Genomic DNA, 21,587 nt, shown 5'->3' with positions numbered 1-21,587 from the left:
TCTAACGTTCAGAACTCCAGGAAGAGACTGCCAAGGAGCAGCGATCGAAAGAAAAATATTGAACGAAAGTGCAACGTTCTACGTATCGGGACGGGAAGTTTCAGAATTTAAAATGTGGTAGAAAAGCCGGGAAATCAAAAATTGAAAATGATAAGGACCAATCTAAATATAGTGGGAGTCAGTGAGGTGACATGGAAGGTAGACAAGAGTTCATTGTCATACGAGTACGGGGTAATATCAACAGCAACAGAAAATTGTATAATGAGATATGATTCATAATGAGAGGGAGGGTAAGATAGAGATTGAGCCACTGTGATAAGTGCAGCGCTTTAGTTGTTCTGATAAAAATCGATAGCAGACTAACACCGACAACAATAGTTCAGGTTTACATGCAAACAACGCAAGCAAAAGATAAAGAGAAAGTATATTATGATGTTGAATGAGTAATTCATTACGTAAAGGGGGATGAAATGTTATTGTCATGGGGGACCGGAATGCACTTAAGGAGAGGGTTACAGGAGAATATGAGATTGGTAGGAGGAATGACAAGGAGAAACACTCAATGAATTTCAGTTAATAATAGTGAACACTCCGTTCCAGAATGACAAGAGGAGGAGGCATACTAGGAAAAGGCCGGGAAATACACGAAGAGTCCAGTTAGAGTGCATTTTCTTCAGGCAAAGATCCTGAAAACAGATATTGGATTATAAGGCGTTTCCAGCAGCATATACAGAATCAGATCATAATTTAGTAATGTCCAAGAGTAGGCTGAAGTTTAAGAGACTGGTCAGGAACATCAATGCACAAAGAATTGAGACACGGAGATACTAAGTAGTGAAGAGATAAACTTGAAGTCATGGAGGCTATAGATACTCTGACAATGAATGTGTTAGTAGGCAGTTCAGCTGAAGTGCAATTAATCTTTAAAAAAGGCAATCACTGAAGTTGGTGAGAAAAAGATACGTACAAGGAAGGTAACGGCGAAGAGCCCATGAGTAACAGGAGAAATACCTCAGTTGATCCACTGTTCAGGGAAATTCTGGAAAATAGGGAGACAAGTCACTTACGAAAAAATAGAGAGGAAGTGTAGGGAAGTTAAGGTGAAAATTCCTGCATCGCAAATATGAAGAAATTGAAAACGAAATGATATTCAAAAGGACTGACTCAGCATACAGAAAAGTCAAAACAACCTTCAGCAGAATTCCAAGCAATGGTGGTAAATTAAGAGTGCAATGGGAATTCCACTGTTAAACGCAAAGAACACAGCAGATAGCTGGAAACACCACAACGAACGCCTCTATCAGAAGAGGACTTCCCTGATGTCGTGATGGAATAACGAACAGGTGTCGACACCTAACAGATAGGGAAGTCAGCATTAGGAAAAAAGAGACATGAGACGAGAGGTACACCAACAGACTTTCGGAAGAAGCATCAACCCTACAATTCCCAATATCACAAGTGCCGACAAGTCTGCGAGTTCTCACACAGTCAGCTTAATAGCTCATGCATACAGATTGGTGACAAGAGTAATACATAGAAGAATGGGGAAGAATATTAAGGATGTGTTAGATGGCGCTCAGTTTGACTGCAAAAATGTAAAGACGCCAGAGAGGAAGTTCTGACGTTGCGGTTGAAAATGCAACCAATTTTAAAGAAAAATCAATATACATTCATAAATTTGTCGACCTGGAAAAAGCGTCCGACGATGTAAAATTCTGTAAGATGTTCGAAATTCTGAGGGTACTACACTACCGACCATTAAATTTGCTACACCAAGAAGACATCCAGATGATAAACGTGTATTCATTGGACAAATATATTATACTACAACTGACATGTGTTTACATTTTCACGCAATTTGGATGCATAGATACTGAGAAATCAGTACGCAGAACAACCAACTCTGGCCGTAATAACGGCCTTGATACGCCTGGGCACTGAGTCAAACAGAGCTTGGATGACGTGTACAGGTACAGCAGCCCCTGCAGTTTCAACACGATACCACAGTTCATCAAGAGTAGTGACTGGCTTATTGTGACGAGCCAGTTTCTGGGCCACCATTGACCAGACGTTTTCAATTGGTGAGAGATCTGGAGAAGGTGCTGGCAAGGGCACCAGTCGAACATTTTCTGTATCCAGAAAGGCCCGTACAGGACCTGCAACATGCGGTCTTGCATTATCCTGCTGAAATGTAGGGTTTCGCAGGGATCGAAATAAGGGTAGAGCCACTGGTCGTAACACATCTGAAATGTAACTTCCACTGTTCAAAGTGCCGTCAATGCGAACAAGAGGGGACCGATACATGTAACCAATGGCATCCCATACCAACATGCCGGGTGATACGCCAGGATGGCGATGACGAATACACGCTTCCAATGTGCGTTCACCGCGATGTCGCCAAACACGGATGCGACCAGCATAATGCTGTAAACAGAACCTGGATTCATCCGAAAAAATGACGTTTTGCCATTCATGCACCCAGGTACGTCGTTGAGAACACCATCGCAGGCGCTCCTGTCTGTGATGCAGCGTCAAGGGTAACCACAGCCATGGTCTCCGAGCTGATAGTCCATGCTGCTGCAAACGTCGTCGAACTGTTCGTGCAGATGGTTGTTGTCTTGCAAACGTCCCCATCTGTTGACACAGGGATCGAGACGTGGATGTTCGATCCGTTACAGCCATGCGGATAAGATGCCTATCATCTTGACTACTAGTGATACGAGCCGCTGGGATCCAGCACGGCGTTCCGTATTACCCTCCTGAACCCATCGATTCCATATTCTGCTAACAGTCATTGGATCTCGACCAACCCGAGCAGCAACGTCGCGATACGATAAACCGCAATCGCGATAGGCTACAATCCGACCTCTATCAAAGTCGGAAACGTGATGGTACGCATTTCTCCTCCTAACACGAGGCATCACAACAACGTTTCACCAGGCAACGCAGGTCAACTGCTGTTTGTGTGTGAGAAATCGGTCGGAAACTTTCCTCGTGTCAGCACGTTGTAGGTGTTGCCACCGGTGCCAACATTGTGTGAATGCTCTGAAAAGCTAACCATTTGCATATCACAGCATCTTCTTCCTGTCGGCTAAATTTTGCGTCTGTGCACGTCATCTTCGTGGTATAGAAATTTTAATGCCGTGTAATGTATGTGCAAGCGTTATAAAAAGAGGGGTAATATACAATACATACAGGAACCAAGATGCAACAGTCTGAGCACGAGACGAAGAAATTGCTCAGATTAAAACGGGAATAAGATATGGATATAGTCTTTACCTCTACTCTTCAATCACTATGTCGAAGAAGCAACGACGAAAAACGAAAGAAAGTTCCAATAGTGGGATTAAAATTAAAGGCGAAAGAATATCTGTGTCTTGATTCGCTCATGACATTGCTACGCTGAGTGAAAGTGAAGCATATCTAATGCATCTGCTGACTGGAAAGGACAGTTAGAGACTGCAAAATGTGGGAGTAAAGTGTGGAAAGCGGAAGTAATGGGAAGTAGTAAAATGAGAACTCACTTAACATTGAAACCGGGGATTAGGAAGTAGACGAAGGTAAGGAATTCGGCAACCTAGGTAGCAAAATAACCTATAATAGACGGATCAAGGAGGACATGAAAAGCAGACTAGCACTTGCAAAACGGGCATTCCTGGCCACGAGAAGTCTACTCGTATCAAACATTGGCCAAATTTTGAAGAAGAAATTTCTGAGAGTGGACGTATAGAGCAGAGCATTATTTGGTAGTGAAAGATTTCCTGTGGGAAAACCGAAACGTGCAAGAATCGAGGCATTTGAGATGTCGTACTATGGAGGACTGTTGAAGATCAGGTGTCCTGAAAAGGTAAGAAATGAGAAGAGGTACTTTGTGGCCTCGGCACAGAAAGGAATCACGCTGTAGGGACAAGATCGTAGGATATCTATTTAGCAATCACGGAATAGCTTGCATTTTAGTAGGGGGAGCTGCAGAGTGTAGGAACTGTAGAGGGAGACAGAGACAAATATACATACTGCAAATAACTGAAAATATAGACTGCAATTGCTACTCTGAGATGCAAAGATTGGCACAGGAGAGGAATTCTTGGTGGACCTCATAACACGATCAGAAGGCTGATGACTTAAAAAAGGGGATGATACTTGTTTGTCATACATTGCAAGCTCAACTACAAATAGTCTTAGCGAGAAATCAATATTAACATTTTTAAGGCCACTACTTAATATAGCCCTTGTAGCACTAACAACTAACAAAAACACCACATTTTAAAATAACTCTCTTCCATAAGAGGAGTACTACATAGTGTTTACTACCTCATTTACTTGATGTTGTCTGCTTGCAGCACACTAATTAACTACGAAATAAGCGAATATTTCCTCATTGCTGAATTCTGCATACACACCTGGTACACCTGGAAAGTGCACCGTAAGTTTGGCCTCTCCGAAATTAGGATCATCAAACTCGGCCCAGCCGATGATGTCGTTGAAGGCCCCCGCAGACGTGTTGTACATCCTGTTGTGTACGGTCACGTTGTTGTCTCCAGCCAGTGAGTACTCCGCCGTGACACACTGGGCGCCTGCCTCGAAGGGAGCCAGTCCGAACCTGGCGATCTCGTACCACACGCCCAGGTACTGCACACAGACAGGATACACGATGGTCAGCAGCTGGTCAACAGTCACAAGATTGCGGTTGAAATGAAGTTTACTACGTTGAGTGTTACCTCAGAGGCGTTAAACTGGGAGACTGCAGGCTTGTCGCACGTGCTGACTCTGACACTGCACTGTTGTGGGTCCTGTGGGGTGTCTGTGTAGCGGCTCCGAGGCAGACCCAGGGCCTCCAGCTTTTCATTCACCTGCTGCTCCTGCTCTGCTGTCAGCTCGGAGTTCCGTGACAGGATCCATGAGGTCTCTGCGAAGATACGATATCTCTTCGTTAATGCGATTGACTACTGCTGAGCCCGCATCTCGTGGTCGTGCGGTAGCGTTCTCGCTTCCCAAGCCCGGGTTCCCGGGTTCGATTCCCGGCGGGGTCAGGGATTTTCTCTGCCTCGTGATGGCTGGGTGTTGTGTGCTGTCCTTAGGTTAGTTAGGTTTAAGTAGTTCTAAGTTCTAGGGGACTGATGACCATAGATGTTAAGTCCCATAGTGCTCAGAGCCATTTGACTACTGCTGGTTTCTATTTTAACCTTCTCGTGCATTGCCAAATCACGTATGTTTATTTACACCAACACATCATCTCACTGAGAACTAAAATTCTGCTTCCATAGATAACTAGGCTTTGGGTCTTAGCCGAAATACGACCTCTTTGTTTCCTACCTTCAGAGTGCAGTTTAACAAATAAGAACACATCTGTAAAATACGTGTAAGATATATTCTGATTGCTCATATCATTACACGTGTCTCGTCAAGGAATAAACAGGGATTAATCACAGGACAAGTGTATGATACTTAACAACAGGTTTCACATTCCCTGCTTTCAGTTTGGGTGGTTCATACATAAGTTTCTATTACATGGAAGCCACTAAAACAAATTATACTGAACAGATTTCGGAGCTACATTGATCCTTTGTTTTGAAAAAAAAATTATAGTCCGGCGCTATCGCACGGATTTAAAATGAAATTAACAAGATTTACAATTATTTCCTTTTCTTTACAATGCTTTCACCCTCCTAGCTCCTATACGTGGCAAATGGGCTCTTAGCAGTAGCAATATTTCGCTCTTCGCTTTAATACCTTTTATTACACAAAAATCAGCACAAAATAACATATAAGGTGAAACATTTATACGATATAAGCGAGTGACTCGAAGATAAATAATAACTGTTGGTTTCTGTCACTGTTATTTAAGTCGAATCTAGCGTAGAAATAGTGATTCATGAAATTTACGGCTTCCCAATTTCTGTGATTACATTCAGATACACTGAAAGTGATGTTACGTGCATTGGGAATAGATGGACTTAGGTGATGGAAGAGTACAAACTTTCTGCGGTTATTGAGTAATGTGTGTGTAAAACTCGGAGGGGAGAGAATTTCTGGTGTATTGAGGAAGATTGCCAGGAGTGGTGAGGGGGAGTCAGAGTAGTCAACATAAGTAGAAATGATTTGTTTGTAAGTTATAGTCCGACAGTAGAAACAGTAAATCAGGGAAACTCTGTAGCAATGTTTTAATAATATTCCTTAAGTGGCTTTAAGACAGTAACGAAACTGCAACGATGGTGATAAACAATTGTGATTATTTTTTCCTTTTAATTCCTTATATAGTGCTATCCTCAGTCTGTATTAGTTTTCTGTGCCGATGTATCTCACGTCCAGTTATTGCTCACTCCTACAAAAAAATGTGCAATTTACTTGCAGTTTTTATATGATGTGTAGTCTTTTTCGCACTTGAAACCAAAGCAACGCCTTTTTAACCTGAATTGTTATTCACAACCCATTACAAAGTCGAAACACAAAGTTATATCTCATGCCCAGTTACTGCAGATTCCTGTAAGAAAATATGTAAACAATTTGTAATTTTGAAATAAAATGTAATCATATTGGTACTTGTGTCAAAAGTAATGATTTTTTTTGACCTTACTCGTTATACAGAATCCAAAATAAAGACGGAACAGAGAGTGGCGATTTATACACACGAGGATTTAGAGTAGGACAGTGACTGTTAGAAATTAGGCCAAAGTTTGAAATGAAACAGACGCCAATGAGCGCACATCTCAACGGTACAGACTTTCAATCGTTCTTTGTACCTACGTGCCAATACAATTATCCCACTACTTGCTCCTGGTTTTTGCTTCCTACCCGAAAATTAACTGCCCAATTAAACACGCCTATTATAGCAGACGACACTACAACAAAACTGTTCATGAAACTCAAATACATGCATGGACATTGCACCATGACCTTTCCGAACCCTAATGAAACTTTCGTCTTCTTCCTAAGAACCCTAGCAACACAGAACTTTCTCATCTAACGCGCTAGCTTCTATGCCCGTTCACGGGAGACATCCGAAATAATCTAGCCCCTAAAAACAACTCAGTGAAACCTAATCTGCCAATAGATTTAATTTCGGCTAGGTACTAGAATTCAACCCAGCTCAACACATCCACAAACATTTACAACAGTACATACCCACTGCAAATAAACAGAACACTTTCTGTCCGAGACTTGTGGTGCCAACTCCCTCCAGCGACCTACCAAGGCCTCATTGCTTCCATGCCTGGTCGTGTCGCCGCCTCATCCGTGCTAAAGGTGGACATACCGGCTATTTAACAGGTGGTCACAATGTTCTGGCTGCTCAGTGTATATGCCCAGCCACCTGGCCCCACCCACCAGCCCTAATATATCGGTGACACTGCTTTCCACGGACTCCTCCCACGCACCAAGCTCCTCCATTACATGTTCGGATATACTGCAATCTCTTCGACTAATGTTGTAACCTATGATATCTATTAACTTATGATAACTAAAATCTCACAACCTTACCATCCACAAATATTCTATCATTTCACCTAACACATTAAAAAAACATTGGACTAACCCTCAATCACAAAATAAGCAGGCGCCTTCATCTCCTAAATATTCAAAGAAAGTCCACAGCAGAGTAAACTTACTTGAAATAAAAGTCGATTTCACATGTGAATTACATCCTTCCACCATCCTTCATATACACTTATTACTATACTGTGTTTTACCAGTAACTAAAATTTATTTTATTGCTACCTTGGCTGGTGATGCTATATTATCGGCTGCAGCGTACATACCCGTAATGTTGGAAGTTTCATCTGTAGGTTCCCTGCAGGCCCAGACAATTGAGTAGCTCTTGTAGTCTGTGTCCAAGACCCAGTACGGAGCTGCCACTGTCAACACAAAGGAACAGAACTGAGTGAGCTTCTAGAGATATACGCAGCTCAGCTGCTACTTGTAGTTTTAAAAGTTATTTCTTTGGTATGTACGAAAACTGATGGCTTCTTATTGACCGTCTGTCACAGTTCTTTTGACTTAAAAGTGTCATGGTGATCTATCTAATGATAGAAAACTGCCGATTATTCTAACGTTCAGAACTCCAGGAAGAGACTGCCAAGGAGCAGCGATCGAAAGAAAAATATTGAACGAAAGTGCAACGTTCTACGTATCGGGACGGGAAGTTTCAGAATTTAAAATGTGTTAGAAAAGCGGGGAAATCGGAAAATGAAAATGATAAGGATCAGTCTAAATATAGTGGGAGTCAGTGAGGTGACATGTAAGGCAGACAAGAGTTCATTGTCATACGAGTACGGGGTAATATCAACAGCAACAGAAAATTGTATAATGAGATATGATTCGTAATGAATGGGAGGGTAAGATAGAGATCGAGCCACTGTGATAAGTGCAGCGCTTTAGCTGTTCTAATAAAAATCGATAGCAGACTAACACCGACAACAATAGTTCAGGTTTACATGCAAACAACGCAAGCAGAAGATAAAGAGAAAGTATATTATGATGTTGAATGAGTAATTCATTACGTAAAGGGGGTTGAAATGTTATTGTCATGGGGGACCGGAATGCAGTTAACGAGAGGGGTACAAGAGAATATGAGATTGGTAGAAGGAATGACAAGGAGAAACACTCAATTAATTTCAGCTAGTAATACTGAAAACTATGTTCAAGAATCACAAGAGGAGGAGGTATACTAGGAGAAGTCCGGGAGATACACGAAGAGTCCAGTTAGAGTGCATCTTCTTCAGGCAAAGATCCTGAAAACAGATATTGGATTATAAGGCGTTCCCAGCAGCATATACAGAATCAGATCATAATTTAGTAATGTCCAAGAGTAGGCTGAAGTTTAAGAGACTGGTCAGGAACATCAATGCACAAAGAATTGAGACACGGAGATACTAAGTAGTGAAGAGATAAACTTGAAGTCATGGAGGCTATAGATACTCTGACAATGAATGTGTTAGTAGGCAGTTCAGCTGAAGTGCAATTAATCTTTAAAAAAGGCAATCACTGAAGTTGGTGAGAAAAAGATACGTACAAGGAAGGTAACGGCGAAGAGCCCATGAGTAACAGGAGAAATACCTCAGTTGATCCACTGTTCAGGGAAATTCTGGGAAATAGAGAGACAAGTCACTTACGAAAAAATAGAGAGGAAGTGTAGGGAAGTTAAGGTGAAAATTCCTGCATCGCAAATATGAAGAAATTGAAAACGAAATGAAATTCAAAAGGACTGACTCAGCATACAGAAAAGTCAAAACAACCTTCAGCAGAATTCCAAGCAATGGTGGTAAATTAAGAGTGCAATGGGAATTCCACTGTTAAACGCAAAGAACACAGCAGATAGCTGGAAACACCACAACGAACGCCTCTATCAGAAGAGGACTTCCCTGATGTCGTGATGGAATAACGAACAGGTGTCGACACCTAACAGATAGGGAAGTCAGCATTAGGAAAAAAGAGACATGAGACGAGAGGTACACCAACAGACTTTCGGAAGAAGCATCAACCCTACAATTCCCAAGATCACAAGTGCCGACAAGTGTGCGAGTTCTCACACAGTCAGCTTAATAGCTCATGCATACAGATTGGTGACAAGAGTAATACATAGAAGAATGGGGAAGAATATTAAGAATGTGTTAGATGGCGCTCAGTTTGACTGCAGAAAAGGTAAAGACACCAGAGAGGAAGTTCTGACGTTGCTGTTGAAAATGCAGCCAATTGTAAAGAAAAATCAAGATACATTCATAAATTTGTCGAACTGGAAAAAGCGTCCGACATTGTAAAATGGTGTAAGACGTTCGAAATTCTAAGGGGAATACGTGTAAGCCTTTGGAAAAGACGGGTAATATACAATACTTTCGGGAACCAAGGCGCATCAGTTTGACCACGAGACGGAGAAAGTGCTCGGTTTAAAAAGGGGAAATCGACATGGATGTAGTCTTTTCCTCTACTCTTCAATCACTATATCGAAGAAGCAACGAAGGGAAACGAAAGTAAGTTTCACTAGTGGGATTAAAATTAAAGGTGAAAGGATATCTGTGTCATGATTCGTTGATGACATTGCTACGGTGTGCGGAAGTGAAGCATATTTCATGCATCTGCTGAATAGAAAGGACAGTTAGAGAGTGCAAAATGTGGACTGAGAGTAAGGTGGGGAATGCCGAAATTGAGGGGAAGTAGTAAAAAGAGAACACACTTACCATTGAAACCGGGGTTCAGGAAGTAGACGAAGATAAGGACTCGGCAACCTAGGTAACTAAATAAGCTATAATGGACGGATCCAGGAGGACATGAAAAGTAGACTAGCAGTTGCAAAATGGGCATGCCTGGCCACGAGAAGTCTACTCGTATCAAACATTGGCCAAAATTTGAAGAAAAAATTTCTGAGAGTGGACGTATAGAGCAGACCATGTTTGGTAGTGATAGGTTGACTGTGGGAAAACCGGAACAGGCGAGAATCGAAGCATTTGAGCTGTCGTACTATGGAGGACTGTTGAAGATCAGATGTCCTGAATAGGTAAGAAATGAAGAGCTACTCACTGGACTCGGCACAGAAAGAAATCAGGCTGTAGGGACAAGATCGTAGGATATCTATTTAGCAATCAGAGAATAACTTGCATATCACTAAAGGGAGTAGTAGAGGACAGGAAATGTAGAGGGAAGCAGAGACTGGAATACATATGGCAGATAACTGAGGGTATAGACTACAACTGCTACCCTGAGATGAAAAGATTGCCACAGGAGAGGAATTCTTGGTGGACCCCATAATACAATCAGAAGACTGATGACATACATTGCACGCCAAGGTCAAATAGTCTAAGCCAGCAATCAGTATTAACATTATTAAGGTCACCACTAAACATGTCTCTTACAACTCTGAAAGAAGCTACATAATCACGTTTTAAAATAAAATCCCGTACCTAGAAGGAGTACTACATCCTGTTTACTACTTCATTTACTTGATGTAGTCTAGTTGCAGGAGGCTAACTGACATACTAGTTAAGAAAATAAAAATCCTTGCATGAACTTATCCTTACTGACCTGGTACGTTTGGGAAGTGCACTGTAAGTTTGCCCTCTCCAGAGTTGGGGTCATCAATCTCGGCCCAGCCAGTGATGTCGTTGAAGGCCCCTGCAGACGTGTTGTACATCCTGTTGTGTACGGTCACGTTGTTGTCTCCAGCCAGTGAGTACTCCGCCGTGACACACTGGGCGCCTGCCTCGAAGGGAGCCAGTCCGAACCTGGCGATCTCGTACCACACGCCCAGGTACTGCACACAGACAGGATACACGATGGTCAGCAGCTGGTCAAAAGTCACAAGTTCGCTGTTGAAATGGAGTTTACTACGTTGAGTGTTACCTCAGAGGCGTTAAACTGGGAGACTGCAGGCTTGTCGCACGTACTGACTCTGACAGTGCACTGTTGTGGGTCCTGTGGGGTGTCTGTGTAGCGGCTCCGAGGCAGACCCAGGGCCTCCAGCTTGTCATTCACCTGCTGCTCCTGCTCTGCTGTCAGCTCGGAATTCCGTGACAGGATCCATGAGGTCTCTGCGAAGATACGATATCTCTTCTTCAATGCGAATCACTACTGCTGATTTCTATTTTAGCCCTCTCGTACATTGCCAAATAATGTATGTTTATTTACACCAGCACATCATCTCACTGAGAGCATAAATTCTGCTTCCATAGATAACTAGTGTAGCAGCTGCAGGCTTTGGGTCTTAGCCGAAATACGACCTCTTTGTTTCCTACCTTCAGAGTGCAGTTTAACAAATAAGAACACATCTGTAAAATACGTGTAAGATATAATCTGATTGCTCATATCATTCCATGTGTCTCGTCAAAGAATAAATAGGGATTAATCACAGGACAAGTGTATGATACTTAACTACAGGTTTCACATTCCCTGCTTTCAGTTTGGGTGGTTCATACATAAGTTTCTATTACATGGAAGCCACTAAAACAAATTATTCTGAACAGATTTCAGAGCTACATTGATTTTTTTGTTTTGGAAAAAAAATTATAGTCCGGCGCTGTCGCACGGATTTAAAATGAAATTAACAAGATTTACAATTATTTCCTTTTCTTTACAATGCTTTCACCCTCCTAGCTCCTATACATGGCAAATGGGCTCTTAGCAGTAGCAATATTTCGCTCTTCGCTTTAATACCTTTTATTACACAAAAATCGGCACAAAATAACATAAAAGGTGAAACATTTATACGATATAAGCGAGTGACTTTAAGATAAATAATAACTGTAGGTTTCATTCACCGTTACTTAAGTCATATCTAGCGTAGAAATAGTGATTCATGAGATTTACGGCTTCCCAATTTCTGTGATTACATTCAGTTACACTGGAAGTGATGTTACGTGCATTGGGAATAGATGGACTTAGGTGATGGAAGAGTACAAACTTTCTGCGGTTATTGAGTAATGTGTGTGTAAAACTCGGAGGGGAGAGAATTTCTGGTGTATTGAGGAAGATTGCCAGGAGTGGTGAGGGGGAGTCAGAGTAGTCAACATAAGTAGAAATGATTTGTTTGTAAGTTATAGTCCGACAGTAGAAACAGTAAATCAGGGAAACTCTGTAGCAATGTTTTAATAATATTCCTCAAGTGCCTTTAAGACAGTAACGAAACTGCAACGATGGTGCTAAACAATTGTGATTATTTTTTCCTTTTAATTCCTTATATAGTGCTATCCTCAGTCTGTATTAGTTTTCTGTGCCGATGTATCTCACGTCCAGTTATTGCCCACTCCTACAAAAAAATGTGCAATTTACTTGCAGGTTTTATATGATATGTAGTCATTTTCGCACTTGTAACCAAAGCAACGCCTTTTTAATCTGAATTGTTGTTAACAACCCATTACAAAGTCGAAACACAAAGTTATATCTCATGCCCAGTTACTCACAAATTCCTGTAAGAAAATATATAAACAATTTGTAATTTTGAAATAAAATGTAATCATTTTGGTACTTGTGTCGAAAGTAATGATTTTTTTTTAACTTACTCTTTATACAGAATCCTAAATAAAGACGGAACAGAGAGTAGCGATTTATACACACGAGGATTCAGAGAAGGACAGTGTGAGTTAGAAATTAGGCCGTAGTTTGAATTGAAACAATCGCCAATGAGCGCACATCTCAACGGTACAGACCTTCAATCGCACCTTGTATTCCTAAGCCACCTACGTGCCAATATAATTATCCCACTAGTTGCTCCTGGCTTTTGCTACCTACTCGAAAATTAACTGCCCAATTAAACACGCCTATTATAGCAGACGACACTACAACAAAACTGTTCATGAAACTCAAATACATGCATGGACATTGCACCATGACCTTTCCGAACCCTAATGAAACTTTCGTCTTCTTCCTAAGAACCCTAGCAACACAGAACTTTCTCATCTAACGCGCTAGCTTCTATGCCCGTTCACGGGAGACATCCGAAATAATCTAGCCCCTAAAAACAACTCAGTGAAACCTAATCTGCCAATAGATTTAATTTCGGCTAGGTACTAGAATTCAACCCAGCTCAACACATCCACAAACATTTACAACAGTACATACCCACTGCAAATAAACAGAACACTTTCTGTCCGAGACTTGTGGTGCCAACTCCCTCCAGCGACCTACCAAGGCCTCATTGCTTCCATGCCTGGTCGTGTCGCCGCCTCATCCGTGCTAAAGGTGGACATACCGGCTATTTAACAGGTGGTCACAATGTTCTGGCTGCTCAGTGTATATGCCCAGCCACCTGGCCCCACCCACCAGCCCTACCAGCCCTAATATATCGGTGACACTGCTTTCCACGGACTCCTCCCACGCACCAAGCTCCTCCATTACATGTTCGGATATACTGCAATCTCTTCGACTAATGTTGTAACCTATGATACCTATTAACTTATGATAACTAAAAACTCACAACCTTACCATCCACAAATATTCTATCATTTCACCTAACACATTAAAAAAACATTGGACTAACCCTCTATCACAAAATAAGCAGGCGCCTTCATCTCCTTAATATTCAAAGAAAGTCCACAGCAGAGTAAACTTACGTGAAATAAAAGTCGATTTCACATGTGAATTACATCCTTCCACCATCCTTCATATACACTTATTACTATACTGTGTTTTACCAGTAACTAAAATTTATTTTATTGCTACCTTGGCTGGTGATGCTATATTATCGGCTGCAGCGTACATACCCGTAATGTTGGAAGTTTCATCTGTAGGTTCCCTGCAGGCCCAGACAATTGAGTAGCTCTTGTAGTCTGTGTCCAAGACCCAGTACGGAGCTGCCACTGTCAACACAAACGAACAGAAATGAGTGAGCTTCTAGAGATATATGCAGCTTAGCTGCTACTTGTAGTTTTAAAAGTTATTTCTTTGGTATGTACGAAAACTGATGGCTTCTTAATGACAGTGTGTCACAGTTCTTTTGACTTCAAAGTGTCATAGTGATCTATCTAATGATAGAAAATTGCCGATTATTCTAACGTTCAGAACTCCAGGAAGAGACTGCCAAGGAGCAGCGATCGAAAGAAAAATATTGAACGAAAGTGCAACGTTCTACGTATCGGGACGGGAAGTTTCAGAATTTAAAATGTGGTAGAAAAGCCGGGAAATCAGAAATTGAAAATGATAAGGACCAATCTAAATATAGTGGGAGTCAGTGAGGTGACATGGAAGGCAGACAAGAGTTCATTGTCATACGAGTACGGGGTAATATCAACAGCAACAGAAAATTGTATAATGAGATATGATTCATAATGAATGGGAGGGTAAGATAGAGATCGAGCCACTGTGATAAGTGCAGCGCTTTAGTTGTTCTGATAAAAATCGATAGCAGACTAACACCGACAACAATAGTTCAGGTTTACATGCAAACAACGCAAGCAAAAGATAAAGAGAAAGTATATTATGATGTTGAATGAGTAATTCATTACGTAAAGGGGGATGAAATGTTATTGTCATGGGGGACCGGAATGCACTTAAGCAGAGGGTTACAGGAGAATATGAGATTGGTAGGAGGAATGACAAGGAGAAACACTCAATGAATTTCAGTTAATAATAGTGAACTGATATGGCCTTGTAACAATAACCAAAACGGCCTTGCTGTGCTGGTACTGCGAACGGCTGAAAGCAAGGGGAAACTACAGCCGTAATTTTTCCCGAGGGCATGCAGCTTTACTGTATGATTACATGATGATGGCGTCCTCTTGGGTAAAATATTCCGGAGGTAAAATAGTCCCCCATTCGGATCTCCGGGCGGGGACTACTCAAGAGGATGTCGTTATCAGGAGAAAGAAAACTGGCGTTCTACGGATCGGAGCGTGGAATGTCAGATCCCTTAATCGGGCAGGTAGGTTAGAAAATTTAAAAAGGGAAATGGATAGGTTGAAGTTAGATATAGTGGGAATTAGTGAAGTTCGGTGGCAGGAGGAACAAGACTTCTGGTCAGGTGACTATAGGGTTATAAACACAAAATCAAATAGGGGTAATGCAGGAGTAGGTTTAATAATGAATAGGAAAATAGGAATGCGGGTAAGCTACTACAAACAGCATAGTGAACGCATTATTGTGGCCAAGATAGATACGAAGCCCACACCTACTACAGTAGTACAAGTTTATATGCCAACTAGCTCTGCAGATGACGAAGAAATTGAAGAAATGTATGATGAAATAAAAGAAATTATTCAGATTGTGAAGGGAGACGAAAATTTAATAGTCATGGGTGACTGGAATTCGAGTGTAGGAAAAGGGAGAGAAGGAAACATAGTAGGTGAATATGGATTGGGGGACAGAAATGAAAGAGGAAGCCGCCTGGTAGAATTTTGCACAGAGCACAACATAATCATAACTAACACTTGGTTTAAGAATCATGAAAGAAGGTTGTATACATGGAAGAGCCCTGGAGATACTAAAAGGTATCAGATAGATTATATAATGGTAAGACAGAGATTTAGGAACCAGGTTTTAAATTGTAAGACATTTCCAGGGGCAGATGTGGACTCTGACCACAATCTATTGGTTATGACCTGTAGATTAAAACTGAAGAAACTGCAAAAAGGTGGGAATTTAAGGAGATGGGACCTGGATAAACTGAAAGAACCAGAGGTTGTACAGAGATTCAGGGAGAGCATAAGGGAGCAATTGACAGGAATGGGGGAAATAAATACAGTAGAAGAAGAATGGGTAGCTTTGAGGGATGAAGTAGTGAAGGCAGCAGAGGATCAAGTAGGTAAAAAGACAAGGGCTAGTAGAAATCCTTGGGTAACAGAAGAAATATTGAATTTAATTGATGAAAGGAGAAAATATAAAAATGCAGTAAGTGAAGCAGGCAAAAAGGAATACAAACGTCTCAAAAATGAGATCGACAGGAAGTGCAAAATGGCTAAACAGGGATGGCTAGAGGACAAATGTAAGGATATAGAGGCCTATCTCACTAGGGGTAAGATAGATACCGCCTACAGGAAAATTAAAGAGACCTTTGGAGATAAGAGAACGACTTGTATGAATATCAAGAGCTCAGATGGAAACCCAGTTCTAAGCAAAGAAGGGAAAGCAGAAAGGTGGAAGGAGTATATAGAGGGTCTATACAAGGGCGATGTACTTGAGGACAATATTATGGAAATGGAAGAGGATGTAGATGAAGATGAAATGGGAGATACGATACTGCGTGAAGAGTTTGACAGAGCACTGAAGGACCTGAGTCGAAACAAGGCCCCCGGAGTAGACAATATTCCATTGGAACTACTGACGGCCGTGGGAGAGCCAGTCCTGACAAAACTCTACCATCTGGTGAGCAAGATGTATGAAACAGGCGAAATACCCTCAGACTTCAAGAAGAATATAACAATTCCAATCCCGAAGAAAGCAGGTGTTGACAGATGTGAAAATTACCGAACTATCAGCTTAATAAGTCACAGCTGCAAAATACTAACACGAATTCTTTACAGACGAATGGAAAAACTAGTAGAAGCCAACCTCGGGGAAGATCAGTTTGGATTCCGTAGAAACACTGGAACACGTGAGGCAATACTGACCTTACGACTTATCTTAGAAGAAAGATTAAGGAAAGGCAAACCTACGTTTCTAGCATTTGTAGACTTAGAGAAAGCTTTTGACAATGTTGACTGGAATACTCTCTTTCAAATTCTAAAGGTGGCAGGGGTAAAATACAGGGAGCGAAAGGCTATTTACAATTTGTACAGAAACCAGATGGCAGTTATAAGAGTCGAGGGACATGAAAGGGAAGCAGTGGTTGGGAAGGGAGTAAGACAGGGTTGTAGCCTCTCCCCGATGTTGTTCAATCTGTATATTGAGCAAGCAGTAAAGGAAACAAAAGAAAAATTCGGGGTAGGTATTAAAATTCATGGAGAAGAAATAAAAACTTTGAGGTTCGCCGATGACATTGTAATTCTGTCAGAGACAGCAAAGGACTTGGAAGAGCAGTTGAATGGAATGGACAGTGTCTTGAAAGGAGGATATAAGATGAACATCAACAAAAGCAAAACGAGAGTAATGGAATGTAGTCTAATTAAGTCGGGTGATGCTGAGGGAATTAGATTAGGAAATGAGGCACTTAAAGTAGTAAAGGAGTTTCGCTATTTGGGGAGCAAAATAACTGATGATGGTCGAAGTAGAGAGGATATAAAATGTAGGCTGGCAATGGCAAGGAAAGCGTTTCTGAAGAAGAGGAATTTGTTAACATCCAGTATTGATTTAAGTGTCAGGAAGTCATTTCTGAAAGTATTCGTATGGAGTGTAGCCATGTATGGAAGTGAAACATGGACGATAAATAGTTTGGACAAGAAGAGAATAGAAGCTTTCGAAATGTGGTGCTACAGAAGAATGCTGAAGATTAGATGGGTAGATCGCATAACTAATGATGAAGTATTGAATAGGATTGGGGAGAAGAGAAGTTTGTGGCACAACTTGACCAGAAGAAGGGATCGGTTGGTAGGACATGTTCTGAGGCATCAAGGGATCACCAATTTAGTATTGGAGGGCAGCGTGGAGGGTAAAAATCGTAGAGGGAGACCAAGAGATGAATACACTAAGCAGATTCAGAAGGATGTAGGTTGCAGTAGGTACTGGGAGATGAAAAAGCTTGCACAGGATAGAGTAGCATGGAGAGCTGCATCAAACCAGTCTCAGGACTGAAGACCACAACAACAACAACAACAACAATAGTGAACACTCCGTTCCAGAATGACAAGAGGAGGAGGCATACTAGGAAAAGGCCGGGAAATACACGAAGAGTCCAGTTAGAGTGCATTTTCTTCAGGCAAAGATCCTGAAAACAGATATTGGATTATAAGGCGTTCCCAGCAGCATATACAGAATCAGATCATAATTTAGTAATGTCCAAGAGTAGGCTGAAGTTTAAGAGACTGGTCAGGAACATCAATGCACAAAGAATTGAGACACGGAGATACTAAGTAGTGAAGAGATAAACTTGAAGTCATGGAGGCTATAGATACTCTGACAATGAATGTGTTAGTAGGCAGTTCAGCTGAAGTGCAATTAATCTTTAAAAAAGGCAATCACTGAAGTTGGTGAGAAAAAGATACGTACAAGGAAGGTAACGGCGAAGAGCCCATGAGTAACAGGAGAAATACCTCAGTTGATCCACTGTTCAGGGAAATTCTGGGAAATAGAGAGACAAGTCACTTACGAAAAAATAGAGAGGAAGTGTAGGGAAGTTAAGGTGAAAATTCCTGCATCGCAAATATGAAGAAATTGAAAACGAAATGAAATTCAAAAGGACTGACTCAGCATACAGAAAAGTCAAAACAACCTTCAGCAGAATTCCAAGCAATGGTGGTAAATTAAGAGTGCAATGGGAATTCCACTGTTAAACGCAAAGAACACAGCAGATAGCTGGAAACACCACAACGAACGCCTCTATCAGAAGAGGACTTCCCTGATGTCGTGATGGAATAACGAACAGGTGTCGACACCTAACAGATAGGGAAGTCAGCATTAGGAAAAAAGAGACATGAGACGAGAGGTACACCAACAGACTTTCGGAAGAAGCATCAACCCTACAATTCCCAATATCACAAGTGCCGACAAGTGTGCGAGTTCTCACACAGTCAGCTTAATAGCTCATGCATACAGATTGGTGACAAGAGTAATACATAGAAGAATGGGGAAGAATATTAAGGATGTGTTAGATGGCGCTCAGTTTGACTGCAAAAAGGTAAAGACGCCAGAGAGGAAGTTCTGACGTTGCGGTTGAAAATGCAACCAATTTTAAAGAAAAATCAAGATACATTCATAAATTTGTCGAACTGGAAAAAGCGTCCGACAGTGTAAAATGGTGTAAGACGTTCGAAATTCTAAGGGAAATACGTGCAAGCCTTTGGAAAAGACGGGTAATATACAATACTTTCGGGAACCAAGGCGCATCAGTTTGACCACGAGACGGAGAAAGTGCTCGGTTTAAAAAGGGAAATCGACATGGATGTAGTCTTTTCCTCTACTCTTCAATCACTATATCTAAGAAGCAACGAAGGGAAACGAAAGTAAGTTTCACTAGTGGGATTAAAATTAAAGGTGAAAGGATATCTGTGTCATGATTCGTTGATGACATTGCTATGGTGAGCGGAAGTGAAGCATATTTCATGCATCTGCTGAATAGAAAGGACAGTTAGAGAGTGCAAAATGTGGACTGAGAGTAAAGTGGGGAATGCCGAAAGTGAGGGGAAGTAGTAAAAAGAGAACACACTTAACATTGAAACCGGGGTTCAGGAAGTAGACGAAGATAAGGAATTCGGCAACCTAGGTAACTAAATAAGCTATAATGGACGGATCCAGAAGGACATGAAAAGTAGACTAGCAGTTGCAAAATGGGCATTCCTGGCCACGAGAAGTCTACTCTTATCAAACATTGGCCAAAATTTGAAGAAAAAATTTTTGAGAGTGGACGTATAGAGCAGACCATGTTTGGTAGTGAAAGGTTGACTGTGGGAAAACCGGAACAGGCGAGAATCGAAGCATTTGAGATGTCGTAGTATGGAGGACTGTTGAAGATCAGATGTCCCGAATAGGTAAGAAATGAAGAGTTACTCACTGGACTCGGCACAGAAAGAAATCAGGCTGTAGGGACAAGATCGTAGGATATCTATTTAGCAATCAGAGAATAACTTGCATATCACTAGAGGGAGTTGTAGAGGATAAGAAATGTAGAGGGAAGCAGAGACTGGAATACATATGGCAGATAACTGAGGGTATAGACTACAACTGCTACCCTGAGATGAAAAGATTGCCACAGGAGAGGAATTCTTGGTGGCCCCCATAATACAATCAGAAGACTGATGACATACATTGCACGCCAAGGTCAAATAATCAAAGCCAGCAATCAGTATTAACATTATTAAGGTCACCACTAAACATGTCTCTTACAACTCTGAAAGAAGCTACATAATCACGTTTAAAAATAAAATCCCGTCCCTAGAAGGAGTACTACATCCTGTTTACTACTTCATTTACTTGATGTAGTGTAGTTGCAGGAGGCTAACGGACATACTAGTTAAGAAAATAAAAATCCTTGCATGAACTTATCCTTACTGACCTGGTACGTTTGGGAAGTGCACTGTAAGTTTGCCCTCTCCAGAGTTGGGGTCATCAAACTCGGCCCAGCCAGTGATGTCGTTGAAGGCCCCTGCAGACGTGTTGTACATCCTGTTGTGTACGGTCACGTTGTTGTCTCCAGCCAGTGAGTACTCCGCCGTGACACACTGGGCTCCTGCCTCGAAGGGAGCCAGTCCGAACCTGGCGATCTCGTACCACACGCCCAGGTACTGCACACAGACAGGATACACGATGGTCAGCAGCTGGTCAAAACTCACAAGTTCGCTGTTGAAATGGAGTTTACTACGTTGTGTGTTACCTCAGAGGCGTTAAACTGGGAGACTGCAGGCTTGTCGCACGTACTGACTCTGACAGTGCACTGTTGTGGGTCCTGTGGGGTGTCTGTGTAGCGGCTCCGAGGCAGACCCAGGGCCTCCAGCTTGTCATTCACCTGCTGCTCCTGCTCTGCTGTCAGCTCGGAATTCCGTGACAGGATCCATGAGGTCTCTGCGAAGATACGATATCTCTTCTTCAATGCGAATCACTACTGCTGATTTCTATTTTAGCCCTCTCGTACATTGCCAAATCATGTATGTTTATTTACACCAGCACATCATCTCACTGAGAGCAAAAATTCTGCTTCCATAGATAACTAGTGTAGCAGCTGCAGGCTTTGGGTCTTAGCCGAAATACGACCTCTTTGTTTCCTACCTTCAGAGTGCAGTTTAACAAATAAGAACACATCTGTAAAATACGTGTAAGATATAATCTGATTGCTCATATCATTCCATGTGTCTCGTCAAAGAATAAATAGAGATTAATCACAGGACAAGTGTATGATACTTAACAACAGATTTCACATTCCCTGCTTTCAGTTTGGGTGGTTCATACATAGGTTTCTCTTACATGGAAGCCACTAAAACAAATTATACTGAACAGATTTCGGAGCTACATTGATCCTTTGTTTTGAAAAAAAAAATTATAGTCCGGCGCTATCGCACGGATTTAAAATGAAATTAACAAGATTT

General features: G+C 41.6%; 1 long non-coding RNA gene across 2 annotated transcripts; it reads right to left on the bottom strand.

Moving 5' to 3' along the window:
- Window positions 1-4,522: 4,522 nt before the first annotated feature.
- LOC126457882 (uncharacterized) lies at window positions 4,523-21,060 on the bottom strand. Of its 2 annotated transcripts, none has more exons than XR_007585542.1 (3): window positions 21,011-21,060; window positions 4,719-4,850; window positions 4,523-4,629 (listed from the first exon to the last, which is right to left on the bottom strand). It is a non-coding gene; the product is annotated as an uncharacterized LOC126457882 (long non-coding RNA). The 2 variants fall into 2 exon arrangements; XR_007585544.1 differs by lacking the exon at window positions 21,011-21,060 and adding an exon at window positions 11,461-11,510.
- Window positions 21,061-21,587: the final 527 nt, after the last annotated feature.

The sequence above is a fragment of the Schistocerca serialis genome, chromosome 1, assembly GCF_023864345.2.
Source record: "Schistocerca serialis cubense isolate TAMUIC-IGC-003099 chromosome 1, iqSchSeri2.2, whole genome shotgun sequence".
Taxonomy (NCBI): Eukaryota; Metazoa; Arthropoda; class Insecta; order Orthoptera; family Acrididae; genus Schistocerca; species Schistocerca serialis.
This window is presented reverse-complemented; position numbering and strand designations above follow the sequence as displayed.